Here is a 20,676-nt window from a genome sequence, read left to right as displayed (position 1 = left end):
AGCATGAAGGTAGAGAAGAAAACAACTTGAAAAAATTGAAGAGGCAGTGAGTGGATCAGTTTGTATGCATCAAGGATCCGTGTAAGGGAATAGTGAAAGATACATATGGAAAAACAAACGTGGGTTCATTTTGTGGAGAACCGTAAATGTTATACTAGAGTCCATGCTTTATGGCTTTATGGAACTAAGAAACTTTTCTGAGAAAACCTTATGATAGCATACCAAGGAGAGTGATCTAGCAGTGTTCATATAATGACTTAGAGTGGGGGAGAGTCTGAAAGCAAGGAGACCATGTAAATACCATTCAAGTAGGATTATTCATCCATCCAAGTGAACATCTACTTGTTCACTTAACATTCATTGAGCACCTGCTGTATGCTAAAAACAATGGTCACTAGGACTCTGCTCTTATCTAAAAGTATCAATAGAATCACATATGGTCAGGAAAAGCTGTAGCTAGACATACTCTTAAAGAGAGGTTAAATATATAAACCTCTTAAATCACCAAAGAAAATATCTGGAAAAGCATCTTGCTTTTATTATTCTGATTCTCTGACATTATGATTCATAGCTCTAAGGTATGTTTGTGCACATGAGATTTATTATTTTCAAGGGATAGATTTCTAAATACCGTCCTATAAAATTAATTGAATATTTTATAAACTCACAAATGCATGTTTTGAAGGCCTCCCAACTGATAAATATTTAAAAGAGCCAGATATAACTTAAATCAAGCTATTACTTTATTTTATAATGTTAGTGTACAGCATTCCACACACTTCAAGTATTTTACATATAAACAAATTAGTTGTTATAAAACTAAAAGATACCACTCACCATTGGATAATTGCACTAATCTAAGTCCCTTTTAACATATGTGGGAAAATCTATAAAACTAAAATAAAAGTCTTTTCCTAGTTTTAGATTACATGATAGCTTGTATGGATTTTTGTTAGGTGGAACTTCTTTGTTTTCAAATTTTTAATTCATTTATTTATTGGCTGCATTTGGTCTTCGTTGCTGCGTGCAGGCTTTCTCTATTTGCCGCGAGCGGGGGCTATTCTCCGTTGCGGTGCGTGGGTTTCTCTTTGCAGTGACTTCTCTTGTTGCGGAGCACAGGCTCTAGGCGCGCAGGCTTCAGTAGTTGTGGCACGAGGGCTCAGTAGTTGTGGTTCACGAGCTTAGTTGCTCTGTGGCATGTGGGATTTTCCCGGACCAGGGATCGAACCCATGTCCCCTGCACTGGCAGCCGGATTCTTAACCACTGCACCACCAGGGAAGTCCCATGGAACTTCTAACGGTAATGTAGCAAGTCCCAGTCTAACTATGTTCAACACTATCATCCAAGACAAAAGGTATAGAGGGAACATAATAAAATAAATATTGAGTATATTCTAGGAATTTGAAAACAAGGTGAAAATATCTGATTCTCCAGCCTCAACAAAAGAACAGTGACTAAAGATTGAAGGAAGATATACAAAATCCAGTGGGAGAAAAACAAACAAAAAAAGGATACCAGGAGATGGTGAAAGTTACTGCCAGCCACAGCACTGGTGGTTTGCAAGGAACAGCATATGGGGAGGCTGGCTCCAGCTTCCTGTTTCTTCATGAAATGCTTCAGTCCCAAGATTAAGGACCTCTTTCTCTGAACACATGCCTAATTTTATATAAATGTCAATGCAAAAATAAACTGCTTGAAAACCATTTAGATATCACATTTTCAGGAATTTTAGGAAGTGAGCTTTACCTATATGCAAGTGTAATTCTACTCTAGAATAGATTGTCATCACATATTAGCAGGAAAAAAAAATTAAATATTCCTGATAAAGCCACATATCAGTATTCACACAGTAGGAGAAATTTCCCAGTCAACTCCTAACGTTGATTATTTTGCAGTGAATTTTACTTAGTCTCTGTTTATTTTTATACCTATGCTTTGAATTCATTACAGCCAAATAATAGTTATATTGTTCTTTATGTTATCCTAGAGAGTAGAACATAACTCTGGGTTTTAATTACTCACATGAGATAGGTAAATTTTTCAGAGATGAAAGTTATCTGATAAATTCATTAGACAGACCTGAACAGGGTTATAGCTACAATACGTGCTTGGGAGTTTGCTCTCAGAGAATATTTCCTTCACACAGTGTTTTTGAAAACTACATTCTGTTTTCAAAGTAATACTTGTATTAGGAAATAAGCTGATAATATCACATTTTCTTCTAGAGAACTTTAGAAACTTTCTAGAAAATGTGAAAAATGTGCATATGGTTCTTGTCTCTAAATAATTTAACTTAATACTTAAAGTAAATTGTTGAATAAAACTTCAGATAATTGCATTAAAACAAGTAAAATTACATAATACAAAATTCTTTACTAAGAACCATATCAGTTAATGAGTAGTGTTACAAAAGGTAAAAGAAAAAAAGAGAACATTTAATCAAGATGTAACATGGCTCTAAAGATCATTTAGTAAGCAGTTACTTCTGTTTCACTGAAAACCAGCAGGCTGTGCCTTCAGTCAATTTCCAAGTGAGGCAAAACAAATGCCATGATGTCTTGCTTTAAACATAGACAAAGTTAACCAATCAAAACCAACACAATTCATGACTATAAGATGCATGAATTTTTAAATTAATTAAATTGCTTTTAAATAAACTTGAGGAAAGACCTTGAAGTTATGCCCAGCAGTCAATTAATAAAGCTTAATTTAGTCCCATCTCTTTAAAAACAAAGGCTATGAGAATGTAAGTGTATTTTTTATAGAATGGTTAAGGTTTATCAGTTATTCAGCTGAGAACTTTGAATATATTCTCCATTTAGAATATCATAATGCATTAAATTGTCCATGTGACAAAGCTCCATGTAAAGATGAATTAATGGACACCATTCTATTTCTGCTGACCTATTTTCTCTGATTTTACAAAACAATAATGAATGATTGAGAAAAATTGGTAGCTCAGAGATATTAACAGAGCCTATGTAACAGATGAAGGTAACATCTTTTGAGCAACAATTGAAAAAATTAACCCACAGCTCAATAGCTGAAACTATATTTATATTCTTTGACTTCTAATGACATCTAACTTTTATTCTTCAGTTGTTTCTTTTTTACATCTTTATTGGAGTATAATTGCTTTACAATGTTGTGTTAGTTTCTGCTGTATAACAAAGTGATTCAGTTATAAGTACATATATCCCCATATCCCCTCCCTCTTGTGCCTCCCTCCCACCCTTCCTATCCTTCCTCTCTTCAGTTTTATTGGTTAATAAAGATTAGTCAGTATTCTCCCTGATTCAGCCTGTCGTTCTGCAACTATTACATATGGCTTTATGATGTTGAAGGTAAGAAGTTTAATGACATCAACAAAACCACAGAGTTAATAGCATCCAACTCTCCCTGAAAGAATCAGGAGGCTTTGTAAAGGAGGTGATAGATGAATTAGATCTTAAAAATATATATATGTATATATAAAATTATATATATATATATATACTGGGTAAGAAACACTAAATCTGGTCATTCTAAGCTCTTAAATTCTATTAACTATTTCAGGAAAAATTAAAACTGTTTTTAATAAGCCTGTCATTAATTTTGCAGCTAAGCAAGTCAAATATGTAGTAATTAAACTTTTTAGAATGAACATTTTTGTGAGAGATGTTAATCGTATTATGAAATACTTTGTACTTTTAATTTTTATCCTTCTCTCTTTTGGAACTTAATCAACAGGCAGTTTTTGACCTTACCAGGTACACAGTACTTTAGAAAGCATTAGGACTAAAGCATGAATTTGATGTGTTGATTCCTTCCTCATTCATCCATTGAAAAAATATGATTTAAGTAACCCCTATTTTTCTGGAACTACGCTTGGAACTGGGGATTAAATGATGAGGAAAAAAATCAATCCAATAAATATACAAATGCAATTTAGACAAGTACTATAAAGGAGAGCTATATGGGGCAATGAGAGAATATACAAGAGGGGTCTGACCTCATCAAAGATGTCAGAAAGGGCTTTCCAGAGCATATGACACAAGAGCAAAAATACAAAGGATGCCTAGTAATTAACTAAGTGAATACAGGTGTGTAGGGAATGAGGCAGCACATTCCAGGTGGAGGGAAAATCACTTGCAAAGGTGAAGACTTATTAGAGGCAGTGCAAGTAAGATGAGAGAAAGAAGGCTATTGTGCCTAGAGAGGAATGATCTAGCCCCTTCTGAAATTTATAGGACAAATTACAGAGTTGTAATTTAATTTTAAGAAAAGAGTAAGCCATTGAAATGTTTTAAGCAAAGAGGTGAATTCATTAGATTTGTGCTTTGAAAAGATAATCCTGGCTATAGGGTAATTCTGGATAACTTATTAACAGGAGTCCAGACTGGAAGTGGGCACAAAAATTAGGAAAGAAGACCTAAGGAAATAGAATGGTTACTTATTTTAGGATACTGGTACAGCTGGAAGAGAGAAATGGATATACTTGAGATATGTTTAGGGAGTAAAATCATGAGAACTTGGTGATGGATGCATTTGGAAGTAAAGGATGACCCAAAGTGTCTGATATATTTAACTAGCAGAATTATATGCCATTAATTAAGATAGTAAACACTGGGAACATATCAAATATTGGAAAGTGTTTGGAGGCTGTTCATGAGTTCATTTTTGGAAAAATTAGGTTCAAAATATATCCCGGGGGGATATCACAAAATATCCTAGAAGAGAAGTCACCACTTCTTAGCTGGTCTAGAGTTCGTAAAGGAAGTCTAAATTGGAAACATAGATTTGTGGGTCATCTGTTGCTATGATCTGAATGTTTGTGTCTCCCCAAAATTTATATGTTGAAATCCTAACCTCCAAAGATGATGGTATTAGGACGTGGGTCCTTTGAAGGTGTGTAAGTCATAAGGGTGGAGCCCTCATGATTGGGATTAATGCCTTGTAAAAGATGATCCAGAGAGCTTCCCTAGCCCCTTCTACCATGTAAGGACACAGTGAGAAGGTGCCGGCTATGAACAAGGGAGAAAGGCTTCACCAGAGTTCAATCATGCTAGTGCCTTGATCCTGGACTTCCCAACTCCAGAACTATGAGAAATACATTTCTGTTGTTTATAAGCTACCCTGTTTCTTGTGTTTTGTTATATCAGCCCAAATGCAGTAAGACATTTGCATACAGGAGGTAACTGAAACCAAAGACGTGATGATATTAACTCAGAAGAGAGAATAGAAGGAGCAGAAAAAGAACAGAATTTGAACTGAGTCTTTATTTACTCCAAATTTTAATGGTCTCAAAGAGCTTGCATTCTAGAAAGAAAGAAAGAAGAGATACACACACACACACACACACACACACACAAAAACTATTAAAATACACGTTAGTGACCATAATAGTATAATTTCCTTCCATGAGGTCCAGGAAAAAGCACGTGACTGGTGTTGCCAAGGAGTTCTGGTCAGTGGAATGGAAGAAAACACACATATATTGAGAGCAATTCACACAAGAAAGAATGAGGTCATTTCTGTGAAAATACCATCTAATCTCAAATGAAAGGAAGTTTGAGGCTTTGTACACTGGGGATGGAGCACAATGCTGTGATAATTAGACACAAGGTAAAGGGGGAAGAGTGGAAGATATGAAATGCTTCAGGACAGTCTGTCAATAAAATGCTTGCATTTTGGGTGCATAAAGAAACCAGAGGATGATGAAAAGATGCACACAATACTTTGGGAGCACAGAGAACATAGTTTCTAACTCCCTCGAATGGAATCACAGAGTCTTCAAAGATTAGGTAGCACTTGTGAATTAGGAATTTTCAATGTGAACAAAGAGAGAACAATTTTTTTAATTAGAAAATGTTTTTAATTTAAATTATTTTAGGAAATAGTTGCAAAAGTATTTGTCTCCCCACTAACCATGAGATGAAATATCTGAAGAAAGAGAGTAAATAGAACAAATTCCACTGAAAGGAAAAGTGATGGCAGAGGTGGGGGTAAGGTGGAAGATGAAGGGTAAGGAGAGAACTACTACAAAATAGAGGGTTGATTTGGGACAAAATTTGCCCCAAAACTTTCTAAGAGATCATAGGAAAGAAGGATGATTAGAAATTAACTTGTGAAGAATAGGACTGAAGGATATTCCTGTTTCATTGTGAAGAAGATGGTATTGTTGAGAGGGAACAGATGTGTGGGGTTGCTTAGGGAACCTGAGTAGAATAGTGATTTGTGTACCATGATGTTTCTAAACAGCAAAAGTGCCTATTTTCTTAAAATCTCTGTGTATGTGTGTGTGTGTGTGTGTGTGTGTGTGTGTGTGTAGCCTTTGACCTATATATGAATATAGTTTATAAAATATATTTTACTTATGGCTTTATAGCAGTATGCATAATATGTATTATATAATATATATGATATGTATATTATAACGTGAAGTATTTTGGGTCTTAAAAGGGTAGCTAGGCATTGGCTGATATCTATTTCTCTTAGCGTAAATACTTGAATGGGTATTCTACTATTTTAAACTATTATTTGTTTTTGAGAAAATTATATTACTTAGAAAAGTCAAAGTCTTAAAGCAGCATATGCATCACAAAAATGTCGATTCTCTTTTAGAAAGTTAATTAAAATAATATGAGCCACCATTTATTGAGCAAATACTATTTTCCAAATACTGTACTGAGGATTTCGTATGTGTTATCCACTTTAATCCTTACTTTAATCCTTTAATCCTTACATACCTGGTTTTATCATTTTCTCACTCCCATTTTGTAGATGCCAAAACTGACTGGCTAAATCGTTTGAGCAAGACCTCTGCATCCTGAAAGGTAGAGCGAGGTTTTGAACTATTGGTGTATTGGAGTTCTAAGTCTTTGGCCCAGACCACTCCCTAGGTTTAACCTGGTAATGATTTATTTATATTTTGCAAACCAAATCTCAGGGGTTGATTTTTGTTTTAAAAAACCTACCTTTGCTAATTTTCATGTTTCCTGAATTTAGCCCAAGAGCAACTGAGCCTCCCAGGGGTCAAGCTTAACAGACTTTACATAATACCCTGCCCCAAAACATACACTCAAAGGGAAACACATAAATACATACAAGAAAAGCATACACCTGACTCCTAAAACCTTAATGGATGATAGATATTTTTAATGAAGTTTTTATGTAGCAGTGGAGAAGAGAGGACATCATAAAAATCCTCTTTAAATGCCAGACTTCCACCACAGTTCCTTTCATACGGTAGCTCTTGTAGTCATTTTCCTACTTGCACTCTATCTTCCCCTTCTAAAACCTTTTTCTAGCCTCTCTCCCTCCTCCCCTTCCTAGGTATAACCATAACAGTTCATGCTTTCTCCTCCTGCAACTAGAGCTTTCTGGAAGATTCTATTCTTTTTTCCTATACTCTCATACTTTCAGTCTACCTACCAAAGGACCTAGCTAAAAAACCTCATTTTCCTTAAGATCTAATCTGCCGTGGGGTGAGGAAATAATCTAATATTTATTTTCTGTCATTAAAAATTTTAGACAATATATACATAAGGTAGTCATTAAACTTACTTTATGAACACTTTTGAATGCTTATAAATATTTGTTTTATTCTAGAAATAACTAGCAATATGGAATCATACCCTAAATTGTAATACTGAATTGTATATATGGATTAAGTGCTAAATCATGAATTCCAAATTTGAAAAGAACACACACAATATATTTTTTACTTGTGATTTGGAAAAGCATGAGTTAATAATTTGTACTGCTTTTGTAAGAAAAATCCTGAACTTAAACTTGGCTTCCATTTCAGAAATTCATATCTGTTATTTCTTTAGACACAGAAATATATCTTGTGAATAACTTTGTAGCTCTATGTTCTTATTCACAATATCTTCACCACATTGTTTTCTTAGGAAACTACATTGAAGATTTGAGTCTACAATGATTCATTACAGAAATTCAGGTATTTATCGTAAGTAAATATGAAATATACCTGATTTGCTATATTTCATTCATATAGAAAGGGCCAGAATGAAACAGGGAAGGCCTAGCATAGAATCATTGATTTCATTATTAATATGGGAAACCTTAGAAGAAGTTGAAGTTTAAAAATTATATGCTCAACAGATATCAGTTGGTAATTAGCACCACCTATTTTGGAAATTATACTGATAAAAATAAAAGAGCAAAAATTAAAATTAACTCAGAGTAAACCATTTAAAGGAGCTCTCAAATTTTTTTCCTCTGCTTGAAACTGAAATGAAATAATGAAACAGCATTTTGAGGCTTATTCTGAACAGATCCACAGAGCTAAATGTGCTAGAAAAAGCAGAGAATTTTTGCACAGATGGTCCTGCCATGAAACTTGGCAAATTCACCCAACACACGGGAGCTCTGGGAAAGGCTTTTCTGCCGACAGGCACATATAGTGCCTTTCAAATTTGGTTGGCCAAAACCAAAGTCTGAGGGCGTCATATTGTGAAACTGCTTCTCTCTGATGAAGATCATAAATAACAAGAACATTATATTGTATAGTTATGATAAAAAAAACTGTTTGTGATCCAAATCGCTGGACTGAAAACGTAGCCTTAATGGTATTCTTCACGCAGCCTCTCTTGCCTGCGCCTCCAATCTCTTTTCAGCAGCAGAGCCAGAGTGATCTATTTAAAATGCAAATCTCATTCTGTCTCTGCCCTGCAAAAAACTGTTCAGTGACTTCCCTTTGTTCTTGAGAGAAAACCCCAAATACTTGACACGTCGCAGTCCTGCATGGTATGACTGCCTCGTTCATTCTGATCGCAGACCTCACTGGTCTGTACCTCTTCTTGACCCAGACCTGTCAACCTCATTCTGGCCCATGGGCATTTGCTGTTTTCTATTCATGGAACTTCTTTCCAGATCTCTCACCAACTGACTTCTGACCCCTTTCCAAGTTAACTAGAGGTCATACCAAATGGTTTTGTTTTGTTTTGTTTCTCAGGAAAGCCTTCTCTGATCAATCCCCACCTCCCCCTACTAGATCAGGTTGCCCTGTTTATGGAATCTCATAGTACCTTGTATTTTTCCTTTAAATAAATTAGTGAGGTTTAGCAAAGTGCCTGAAATATAATAATATATGTTAATATTTGTAGAATGGTGCATGAATGGAACTAAAATATTTTAAATACAAGTTGGAAAATAACAATAAAAAAGAGGCAATGACATTATATTCATAAATATGTTTGTGGTAAAAATTTCAACCTCAAGAAAAGTGGTAATGAGTATAGAAATTATGTTTGCATAAAATTTTTTATGTATTATTTTTAAAGACAAATGAAACACTAGCTTATTACTTTACTGACATAGTTCAAAATGCAATATCCTAGTGGTAATAGTGGTACAATTCTCAGAATATTCTAAAAACCTCTGAATTATACACTTTAAAAGGGTAAATTTTATGGTATATGCAGTGTATCTCAATAAAGCTGTTACAAAAAAAAGCAATGTTCTAATATAGCAATTAGAGATTAAACAAAAAAATTTTCAGCTTTCAGTAACAATAGTTTATTTTCTATACTTTTGATGCTGTCAAATAAAAAGACAAATCCTGACTTTGGTAAGGAGAAACTTTATTCTAAAAGACTATCGCAATAGGGGAAGGAGAACTATTGCAATAGGGAGGACACGCCCACTCAGGAGAGCTGTAAGGGTCTCAAAGGTCAGGCAGAAAATGCTTTTTTTTTTTTTTTGTGGTACGCTGGTCTCTCACTGTTGTGGCCTCTCCCGTTGCGGAGCACAGGCTCCGGATGCGCAGGCTCAGCAGCCATGGCTCGGCAGGCGGACTCTCAACCACTGCGCCACCAGGCAAGCCCAATGCTTTTCTTTTATAGGGAGGAACAAACTTGAGGATGAGTAGGTGGCATGGTGGGACAGTCTTTCCCAGGAGGAGCAGTTAAGGAGAGGTTGTTCAGTATTCTAATGCTTTCTTAACGCTCAAGGATGGGCCAGAGTTTAGGGACCTGGGGGAAGTGCTGAAGCCTGACTAAAGGTTGATCAATTTAAATTAGGAAGCATTTAGTCCAGATTGGTCAATGGGGATCCACAGTTCAGCTAATCATTTATGAGACAAAGACTGGGATTTGGAGAGTCTGTCTTTGGCCTTGCCATGGGTAAACCAGAGAAACAATCTTATCTGTGACATGGGGAAGAGTGATTCTTTGCAGTAATTGTTTCCTGGGACACAAAAGGGTGGGGGATTTCTTCACCATCACTTTTTTCCAGAAGTATGGGGCTCAGGTGAGCTTCAACATTGTCAATACTTGCTAATAAGAATTCTCCGAAAAGGTATTTTTGGTTACATTCATGAATACTGAGGTCAGTGCAGAATGTGGAATGGAATAGATCCAAGATCAAACCAGTAAATTCTCCGCACTCCATGCATTATTAGTGTGGGTATCTACAGCAGATGGGTAGGCCGAGGATGAGGTTCAGGTTTGTAGCACAAGATTTTTCTGTGTTTGAAATATTGTCACTTTATTATAAAATATCAAAGTTCACAAATTTATTATTGCTTTGGGAGCATTTCTATAGATATCTTGATAGAGAGGGTTAGAACATAGTTTTGGCAATAATTGTAGGCAGTATTAAATATTTTATGAGAAATACATTAGTGTAAGTCACCATTTTTTAAAAGTGAAACATGAATCACTACCCAAAGAATTGGACTTCAGCGCAAGAGATCCTGATTTATCTGCACTGTTGATACTGTATATGTAAATGCCATTTCTCAGAAGCATAAAACTCTGAGTATAATATATTGGTTAGTGTAAGCAGTATAATATGTATTTTTCAGGCTGTGCTAGTTTCATTAATCATATATTTTAAGAAGTTTAAGCTTTTTTTTATGAGGCATTGCATTACATGTGGCATTGATATGCATGTGTAATTTATTACTTGGCAAGTGAATTATATCCTACATTATTTTATGTGCTTGATATATTGATTTTCAGTTGTGATAGATCATTTTAAGATTGCATGGCTTTACTCATGGTGATTTATCCACAGAATCACATAGACTGTGGGGCAAGCTGATGCAGCCCTTTGAACATTTTCTATTAGCTATAAATAGAGTTGTTAACTGGAATTCTTAACCCCAGTAGGGAAGCATATTTAGCAAGCTGAAAAAAATAACTTTCATCCAAGATCTAATTAGTTGTTGAATAAGTGTCTGTACAAAGTAGTTTCAATATGTCTTTTTCTTCCATATGCTAATCTTGTAACCCATTTTTTTATCAATAAGCAGGAAACTATACAGTCAAAGAAAGAGAATGATGTCATCAGTTTGCTTAAAAGGTCTGTCTTCTGTGACTGCTGATTGTCTTTTAATCCTCATCAGCTCAAATACACACATTTGCATCTGCTAGAATTATTATCACTCTCTTCCTTTTAGAAAACTTGCTTTGAACAGAGTTCCAAGGAGAGAAAAACATGCACTGCCCAAACATCAAATATGTGATGGCCACTGGGAAAGATATTGCATAGAGGAACCAGATAAAGTAAAGGGAGTATTTTTAGAACCAAGAAAGTATTTTTGGAATACTTCCTAGAATTTGTAATAAACAATACTAAGGCCACCCTGCAAAAATATGCCATCTTGTCACCGGTCCCAAAGCACTTAAATCACAGGAGATTTTGAAGTAATATATGCCGAGAGTTTTCCTCTTTGCTCTCCTATCTTATACCCCACTTAAATTATTTTCTCTTTCTTCTCTTCCTACCCTTTGTTGCCATTGTTATTGTTTATAAATATTCCTCCTCACTTTGGTTTCCTAGGGACTAGGAAGGCTTGTTCTTAACTTCCATAAAGTCTCTGCTTAAATATCATTTTACTAATGTGTTCCCTGCATATAGACGTTTTCTTGGCACATACTAAGCACTTGATAAATATTGCTGCATAAATTAAAGAAAGAATGAATGAGTGAGTGAAATCGGATTCGAAACTACGTGTTCACTGCAACATAGCAGTCAAAAATTGGGCCCTAGAGTCAGACAATCCTTAGCCCTTCCTAGCTCTTTGACCTTAGACAAGTTGCCAAACCTTTTAAACCTCAGTGTTCTCATCTAAAAATGCAGATAAAGACAGTACCTTATCTCAAAGAGTTTTTGTGAGGATTAAATGAAACAATATAGGTAAATCACTTATGTCACACTTACATGGCAGATGGTATGCTCACAATAAATATTAGCTGTTATTATTATTATTTTCATCACTTAATGCTCTTCCCCTAAGTCTCTTCGTGCATTTGCGTTTTTCACAAATGTATTGATTGGCTTGAAAATAAGAGCTATAAATAATAAGGGTGTGGCTCTTTTCTATTTGTTTAACTAGAATAGCTTGCACCTAAAATGAAATATAAGATTTCAGTTTGAACTTGTTACCTTTGAAATAGTTTTCAACACATTAAAATGTGGAAAATAATTGATTTTATGAGATGAGAAATATGGTGATTCTATGTTGTGTATTTAGAAGGAACGTACTTAAAGGAAACAAAGGGAAAAGTGTGTTTGGGAAACAACATGCTATGCATTCTTTCGCGGTATGGGCCTGAACTACCGTATGACCAAAGTTGTATGAAAAGACCCTATGGCTTTCATATGTCATGAATCTATAATGGCAGTAATGAGAAAAAAAAGAAATTGTAAATAAGTAGCTCAAACCTACTGTACAGAACTGTGTATTACAGGTGGACCTCATTTTATTGAACTTTGCTTTATTGCACTTCACAGATATTGAAAATTTTATAAAAGAAGTTTTGTGGCAACCCTGCATAGAGCAAGTCTATCAGTGCCATTTTTCCGACAGCATTTGCTCACTTCATGTCTGTGTCACATTTTGGTAATTCTCGAAATATTCACTTTTTCATTATTATTTTATTTGTTATAGTGATCTGTGATCAGTGGTCTTTGATGTTACTACTGCAAAAAGATTATGACTTGCTGAAAGCTCAGATGATGGTTATTATTTTTAAATTAAGGTATGTACATTTTTTAAGGCATAATGCTATTGCAAACTTAATAAACTACAGTATAGTAAAACATGACTTTTATATGCAATGGGAAACAAAAAATTCTGCGACTCTCTTTATATTTGCTTTATTGCGGTGGCCTGGAACTGAACCCACAATATCTCCAAGGTATGCCTTTTAAAACAAAGCAAATTTCCAAATAACAACTGTTACTGCAGCAACTACCACTAGATGTCATGCACTTCTTATTCTGTCTTCTCACAGAAGGTCTGTAGGTTCTGTTAAAGAATATTATGCCCCTCAGAATTTAAATCCCAGGCCTTTGATGGACATAGGTTATAAGGTATTTAGGCATACATCAGGATTTGATAAAAATTAACTATCATTAAGATTTTATCTATCTGTAGAACTAAGATCTATTTTGATCAAACTGACCTGTTACTTTAGTCAAATTTAGATTTAATTAATTTGATAAGTCTGTTTTATGAATTTGGCAAATACTTGCCAGGGTTTTATCAAATTTTACCTATAAATATAGATTTAAAACATGGATATTGTCCCTGTTGTATTATGTGTTTACTCAATTTTAGCCTCTGAGGAGTATTTTTATATTCATGCCATGCAAAGTTAATGCATATTGGGTCTGTGCTGTGACTAGCAGAGCCATTTGTTGAAGCAGAACCATCTTAGACTCTATTTACAGCATTCTGTTACTGGAATAATAGGGAAAAAAACAACCTCTAAAATATGTTCACAAATCAGGAAGAGAATGCTATCTTGCTTTTAAAATAAAATTTTAAGGAGCTTGTTTACACACTGATTCAAAAAAATAGAACATCTAAACGTTTATTTTGAAACTGATGAATATTTCTTCCCTAGTAATTTTTGGAGGTAGTGTAGCTAAGAGAATATGGGGCTGTAAGTTAGAAGATTTGTGTTAAATTGTTTAGTTTTTATTTATACCTTCCTAAATGTGTCACATGTTCCATAACCATTTCTCCTATCTGAATTATAATATTCTAATCTTTAATTTGTCTATGTGAGAATCACATGAGATAATATGTGAAAAATTATTATGGACTTAAAATGTCCTGGTCATTCCTGTAATTCACATGTGAACTAGTAGGGGGAGGTCCTGGAATCTGTCTTAATCTCTCCCAGAATAACTGTGGGTGGGGGAGTAGGGGTGTGTTTGAGGATCAAGGACAGAGGACAGACATATTTCTCCTGCCTTCTTTTCTAGCCCTACTCTTTTAGAATTAGTTCCATTTGTGGAATTTCTTTGCTCTGTGCAGGCTTCTCTAAGCTTTGAAAATTAGCCTAACTTCTTTATCTTTCAAATATCACCAACATTAGGCTGAATTTGCCTACGAGTTTTCAGAGCAAGGTAGGTGTTTATGTTGAAACACCACAAAACTAAATTGAATATTGAACTTTTTTGTTGTTTAAAAAAAAAGTCTGTTGGGTATCTCACCACTGGCATTTTCTCGCTGGCCACCTTTATCTTCGGGCTCCAGTTTGGGGCCATGCTCTGTTCTCCCTCCCCCCCCTTGATTCCCTGCTTCCATCTTAGACCTCCAACCTCCTTTCCTCTTCTTTTAAAAGAGCTATATGTTTCTTGCTAACTTTTATGTAGACTCAATTACCTATCTTTAGATTTACTGTCTCATTTCCTATCAATCAGGTTCTTGAGACAGACAGCCCTCATTTAATGTGGCCTATCATGATATTTACTAAATAAAGATGATTCTTACCCTGAGTGGAGCTCTTGATGCCAGTTGTAAAATTAAAATCCTTTTAAAATTCACATGGTACATACTATGGTACTTATGTCACTAAATCAATAAGACCTGTAGACCTAGCAAACTTGAGTTTGCTCACCCTTGCACAGTAGAGCCAATCTATTGACACCAGGTTGTGGTGAAGGAAAGTGCAGCATTTACTGCAAGGGGCCAGACAAGGAATCCAGGGCAGCTAATGCTCAAAAAACCCAAACTCCCTGATGGGTTTCAGGGAGGCATTTTTAAAGGCAAGGTGAGGGAGGGGGTTGCGGGGTAAGTGATCAGCTCATGCACAATTCTCTGATTGGTTGATGGTGAGGAAACAGGGAAGTGTTACAGGGGTTAACAAGGAATCCTTGTTAGGGGCCAGACAAGGAATCCAGGGCAGCTAATGCTCAAAAAACCCAAACTCCCTGATGGGTTTCAGGGAGGCATTTTTAAAGGCAAGGTGAGGGAGGGGGTTGCGGGGTAAGTGATCAGCTCATGCACAATTCTCTGATTGGTTGATGGTGAGGAAACAGGGAAGTGTCACAGGGGTTAACATTATCAATCCTTCCGCTCCAGTAGGTCTGGGGGCTGTGTGCTCATGGTCATCAAGTTGTTAACTTCTTCTATTTGGTTGGGGGTTTAGCCTCTGTAAAAGAACTCAGGAATGTGCATCAGATACTATTGTCTAGGTACTTCAGGGAAGAACCAAAGACTCTGTGACTGCCACATGGCTGATTTACTGCTTAAATTCTAACCAATTCTCCTGGCCCAACTGCTATTTTTGTTGCTCCATGTTCACAACCTTTTGATGCTGAAAACTCAGCCTCTCTGCACTAGTGCCAAGTGGAATCTTGGAACCAGAGTTTTGGGTGAAGTAGAAAAGAATAGCTTTATTGCTTTGCCAGGCAAAGGGGGACACAGCAGGCTTATGCCTCAAAAACTGTGTCCCAACCCAGGGGAATTTGGTGAGTAGTTTGATAACAATGGTTCAAGGGTGGGGTTGCTGATAGGGATCAGGGTGGGTGCAGGACCTGTACTCCCTTAATCTGACCTCAGGTAGTCTGCTGATGAGCTTCTCTGTTTCCTTTAATCTGACCTCAGATGGTGTTCTCCCTTGTCTCTGCATCCCCTCCCTTCCCTGATTAGCAACTGTCCTGAATCTGCCCTTTGGAACACAGGGGAGGTCATGGAGGCTGAAGTCTATTCCCTACAAACAAGAAATGGGGGACACAGAAAGGCTTCTGTGCCCAGGAGCCCGACAGGGTCCTGCTCGGTTTCACGTTCAGTCATTAATTCTTGAGCCAGGCTTTTGTGACTCAGGGGAGGCCTGGGAAACTACAACTTTTCTACAAATGAGAGGCAGGCAGAGGACATGGGGGGAGTGGTCTGTCCCAGGAAGGCCCCATAGGGTCCTGCTGAGTTACACTACTGTCAACAGGTACTATGGTATAGGAAATAAAGCCCTTCTGTTTTCATATTATGGATATTGTTTTCTAATATTTTAAACTCAGATTCACAGAATTAAGTTGATTCTACTCTATTTCATGAAATGCTATTATGTTGGTCACAAAGTCCCTTTATTTGTTCTCTTTTTATTACTATTTTCACTATGTTTCTTATCCTCAGTTCATATTTTTCTTACTCTTGTAAATTTAACATATATCTATCAAACTTTCCTTTTATATATTTATATATTTACATGTAAGTATAGAACTGAAAAAAATACACCATTCTTTATGTATGTTTAAAAGAAGTAAAAGTGGGGCTTCCCTAGTGGTGCAGTGGTTGGGAGTCCCCCTGCTGATGCAGGGGACACGGGTTCGTGCCCCGGTCCGGGAGGATCCCGCGTGCCGTGGAGCGGCTGGGCCCGTGAGCCATGGCCACTGGGCCTGTGCATCCCGTCCGGAGCCTGTGCTCCGCAATGGGAGAGGCCACGGCAGTGAGAGGCCTGCATACCACAAAAAAAACCCCAAAAAAATAAAATAAAAGAAGTAAAAGTGGCTTTATCCTAAATCTTATTCTCTTCCCAACTGTTCTCAAATATCTATTTATTTTGAAGGGTATTCTGACTGCTCTATGTAGATCTAGCACCAAGTGGTATATCATTTTGTAGCTTCTTTTCTTTTCTATCTCAGTGAGAAATTATAGTAAAACTGGGTTCATGCCTTGGTGCCAAAGACACAACCAAGCCAAAGATCTGGAGAGGGAAGAATTTATTACTTGCAGTAAGTAAGGAGAACACTGGGAATCTTTCCCAAACAGTGTCTCTCTAAACAGCAAAATTGGGGAAGTTTTAAACTAAGGGTACATGCATATTCATGGAGGGACTGGGGCAGAGGAGAATTTAGCATAGAATTGGGTCCAAGGTCGACATAGTACAAGCTTTAGTTGACTGAAGTCACGGGGGTCAACATCATGGAGACCTTAGTTCCTGCAGGACTCAAAGACATGTATCAGATTGGTATGTATATCTCTTACGGAGAAACTAGGACTTAGTTTTATCACTGAACTATCGTTTCTTGACTGCTTTTCCTTTGTTTCTGCATTCCCTTACTTTCCTTAAGATTATTAATTACTGAGACCTATTCAAGGGCAAGCATTTGGCTAGGCTTAGATAACGAAATGGCTTAGGCCAAAAATGGTTTCTCTTATGTCGAGAAAGCCATGCTTGGTGGTCTGTCTCTGGGGATCCCCTACCCTATCTGCTTACAAAATGGGGCATATTTCTTAACTATATCATAAGAATAATTGCACTTAAATCATACATAGTGTTTACATGAAAAGTGCTTATTCAAGAATAAGTCTTCCCCAAATTTGCCACTTTCCCATGAGGATTACTTCAAACTAAAGGCAATCAAGACTGAGCTGACTCAGGAAAAGCCCTTCTTCCCCCTGACTACCTAAAAGAAATATAAATTTCCCCATTTGTGGGGAAAATCTGCAGTACTAAAAGAATTTACATTGGAAAGGGGCCTATACTGGGAGGAGAGCTACTACCAAAAATAACTTTTTACCTAAGAAACTTATTTGCATACCAGGGCAAACTTTGTTTACCAAACACTTCTTCCTCTCACCTTCCTGTGACTTGTCTTCCCCTTCTTTGTATCCCAGACCTCTACCCCTTTCCTTAGCCCAAGAAGTTTTATCTCTCAATTGCCTGGCTGCCTTTTGAATCTCTTATCTTTATGGGGCTCCCCTATATACATAGTTAAATTCATTTTTCTCTTGTTAATCTTTCATATGTCATTTTAATTGTTATATCAGCCACAGGATCTAGAAGAATAGAAGGATAATTTTTCCTCCCAACAATAAGAATTAATTATATGAGACTAATCTGAACACAGCAAACACACCTAGACTTTGTACCTAACATCTGTGATTATATATCTAACTACCATGTCTTCTGTTTCTTACTTGTGGAACCAAAATGGTAAATTCTACATTGAGTAATACAATTAAGGAGACAGAAAATTTCCTGAGAAATGCCACGTACTCTAATTCACAGGTTTCCAGATTTGGCTGTACATCAGAGATACTTGGGGATCTTATAAAAAATTATAGATTCCTCAGCCTCCCTAGCTCTAGTGAATCAGAATTATTGAGAGTTGTGGCCATTCCTCTAATTTACAAGTCAACTTGGTAGGAGAAGCTAATGTAATCTCTCCTAATCTTTCCAGGGATAATTGCAGTGAGGAAAGTAGAGGTGTGTGAGGAGTCTGGAGTCTGTCTGTCTGTCTATCTGTTTACCTATCGGTCATCATGTAACTATATCTCTAGATATCTAGAGTGAGAGATAGAATGATCTAGATGATATATAGAAACAGCTTCTATATAACTTCATCTAGATGGATCGATCTCTTTCTTTAGAGAGAGAGATCTCAAGAGAGATCTAGATCTTATATATATCTAGAACTGATACATATCTTCGTCTATATCTCCATCTATATCTATCACTATCATCTATATTTTTTCCATATTCTCAGGCAATTGTGATATAGCTAGTTCTGAGTGGCGCTGCTTAGTACACATAGCATTTCTGAGATTTATCAGAGATGAAGAGCCAGATCTGCCATTCCTATTCTATCACAGAAAGGATTAAATTTAATGGTATTGATGTTGGCATAGATTGTTTAGAGACTGAAAAATGCTATTTGTTGGTTAAGCATTTAAAATAATGAAAAAAACAATAGTGATAGTAGTTATTGCAGAAAAGCCTCAGATTAATGATTCTCATTGCTAATATTAGCTATAATTTGAAAATTTTAACATCTTGAATTTATTCTTGGTCTAATAATTCCTAGGTCTGGGTGTTTTGGTTTTCTTCTGCATCTAGTATTGATGAATAAAAGCATTTTCAATATTATTTTGGATCAGTTAACTTAGTGGTGGGTCATTTCAGATCACTAACATTTATATGTAAAATATCTGATTCTTTAGCTACTTAATTTAAAATCTTATTTGTGTATATGGGAATATCAATTAGTAAAAATAGAAACTATAAGTGTGTGAATAAAGCTGTCCAAATCAGACTTTAATTGCTAGTCTGAAGATCGTATAAATGTTCAAAATTCATCTCAGCACTTGTTCACTCATAGTTTGAGTGCTTGGTCAACACAGATAAATCCAAAACAAACTCCTGAGTGGACGTGTACTTATTGCTTTTAGGGGAGAAAATGGCTGACAGGTTTGCAAATCACTTGTGGCTAAATATGCTGGCCTCAGCCACTGAGAAGGAATAATTATCGGACATTTTTGTTGCCACTCAGAATTATACCACAGTCACTTTTAGAGCCAATTTTGATAATGCCCTATGAATATATGAACTCTGATAGGTCAGAAATGATTTTTATGGATCCATGCCAGACTTTTTTTTTTAAATCAATAGCTGAATGATTTCTAAAAATAGGAGCTAAAAAATATTTTCTAAACACAAGTTGTTCAGATGACATATGCTTATTTTTTCACTGAGGAAAAACTATAGACACTAATTAACAAATAGTACCTTAACATTCTTTGAGGATAAGAGATTTCACTTATAAAATGTTGACAGAAGTGATTATGAAGGTATTACACTCAGGTTGTATTCCCTGAAGATGTGGCGGTAGCTTTTTTCCCCTCCTAGTAATCTATTGGCAGCCCAAGGCTCTTTAAACCCTGAAGGTTTGATAAGAGCAATTGAAAAACTATGAACAAAGGTTTAAAACTACATTTCAGCAAGCAGGGGTTAATTAAACTCAATGAGTAATCTTCAACTACTGTACTGTGTCACGATTTCAGTGGTTTAGGGCTGCTACAGGAGGAAAAGAATGTGACAGGAAAAATGCACCATGTTTTTCTTCAAATGGAAAGGAGTGGAAGTAGAAGATGAGAAAACAAAAGATGATCACATATGGTCTACAACTGGTTAACAAGGTAGTCCAGGCAGTCAGAGGACTGAGTGCACTAAAATACTGCTTACTTATTGTGTCTGGGACAGTTTGTTTATTTCTTGGTTAAAAAGATATTATTTTCCTACTTAGGAAATTCTCATTTAGCCTTAGCTGAGAAATTCCCTCCCTCTCTTTTTTTTGTTTTTTGCTGTACGCGGGCCTCTCACTGTTGTGGCCTCTCCCGTTGCAGAGCACAGGCTCTGGACACGCAGGCTCAGCGGCCATGGCTCACAGGCCCAGCCGCTCCACGGCATGTGGGATCTTCCCGAACGGGGGCACGAACCCGTGTCCCCTGCATCGGCAGGCGGACTCCCAACCACTGCGCCACCAGGGAAGCCCCCTCCCTCTCTTTTTAATGTTCTAAGGACTGCCACTCATCTCAGAATGGCTCCAAGGTTGGATAGGTAGGGGAAACAAACAAACAAACAAAAACATAGAAGTCTTTACTACCTGTAAAGAAATATCAGGTTTTGGCCAAGCATGACTCAGTTAAA

At 36.5% G+C, this 20,676-nt stretch overlaps 1 long non-coding RNA gene across 1 annotated transcript in view; it reads left to right on the top strand.

The window, feature by feature from the left end:
- The first annotated feature begins 5,859 nt into the window (after nucleotides 1-5,859).
- The window catches only part of LOC307181668, a 49,155-nt gene continuing 34,338 nt past the window's right edge, over nucleotides 5,860-20,676 (top strand). The window contains exons 1-4 of the long non-coding RNA XR_013827001.1: nucleotides 5,860-6,004; nucleotides 6,764-6,892; nucleotides 7,894-7,943; nucleotides 12,903-12,993. This is a non-coding gene — a long non-coding RNA (uncharacterized lncRNA). The remainder of the gene's footprint in view (nucleotides 6,005-6,763; nucleotides 6,893-7,893; nucleotides 7,944-12,902; nucleotides 12,994-20,676) is intronic.

The sequence above is a fragment of the Stenella coeruleoalba genome (genome assembly GCF_951394435.1).
Source record: "Stenella coeruleoalba genome assembly, chromosome: 2".
Lineage (NCBI taxonomy): Eukaryota > Metazoa > Chordata > Mammalia > Artiodactyla > Delphinidae > Stenella > Stenella coeruleoalba.
This window is presented reverse-complemented; position numbering and strand designations above follow the sequence as displayed.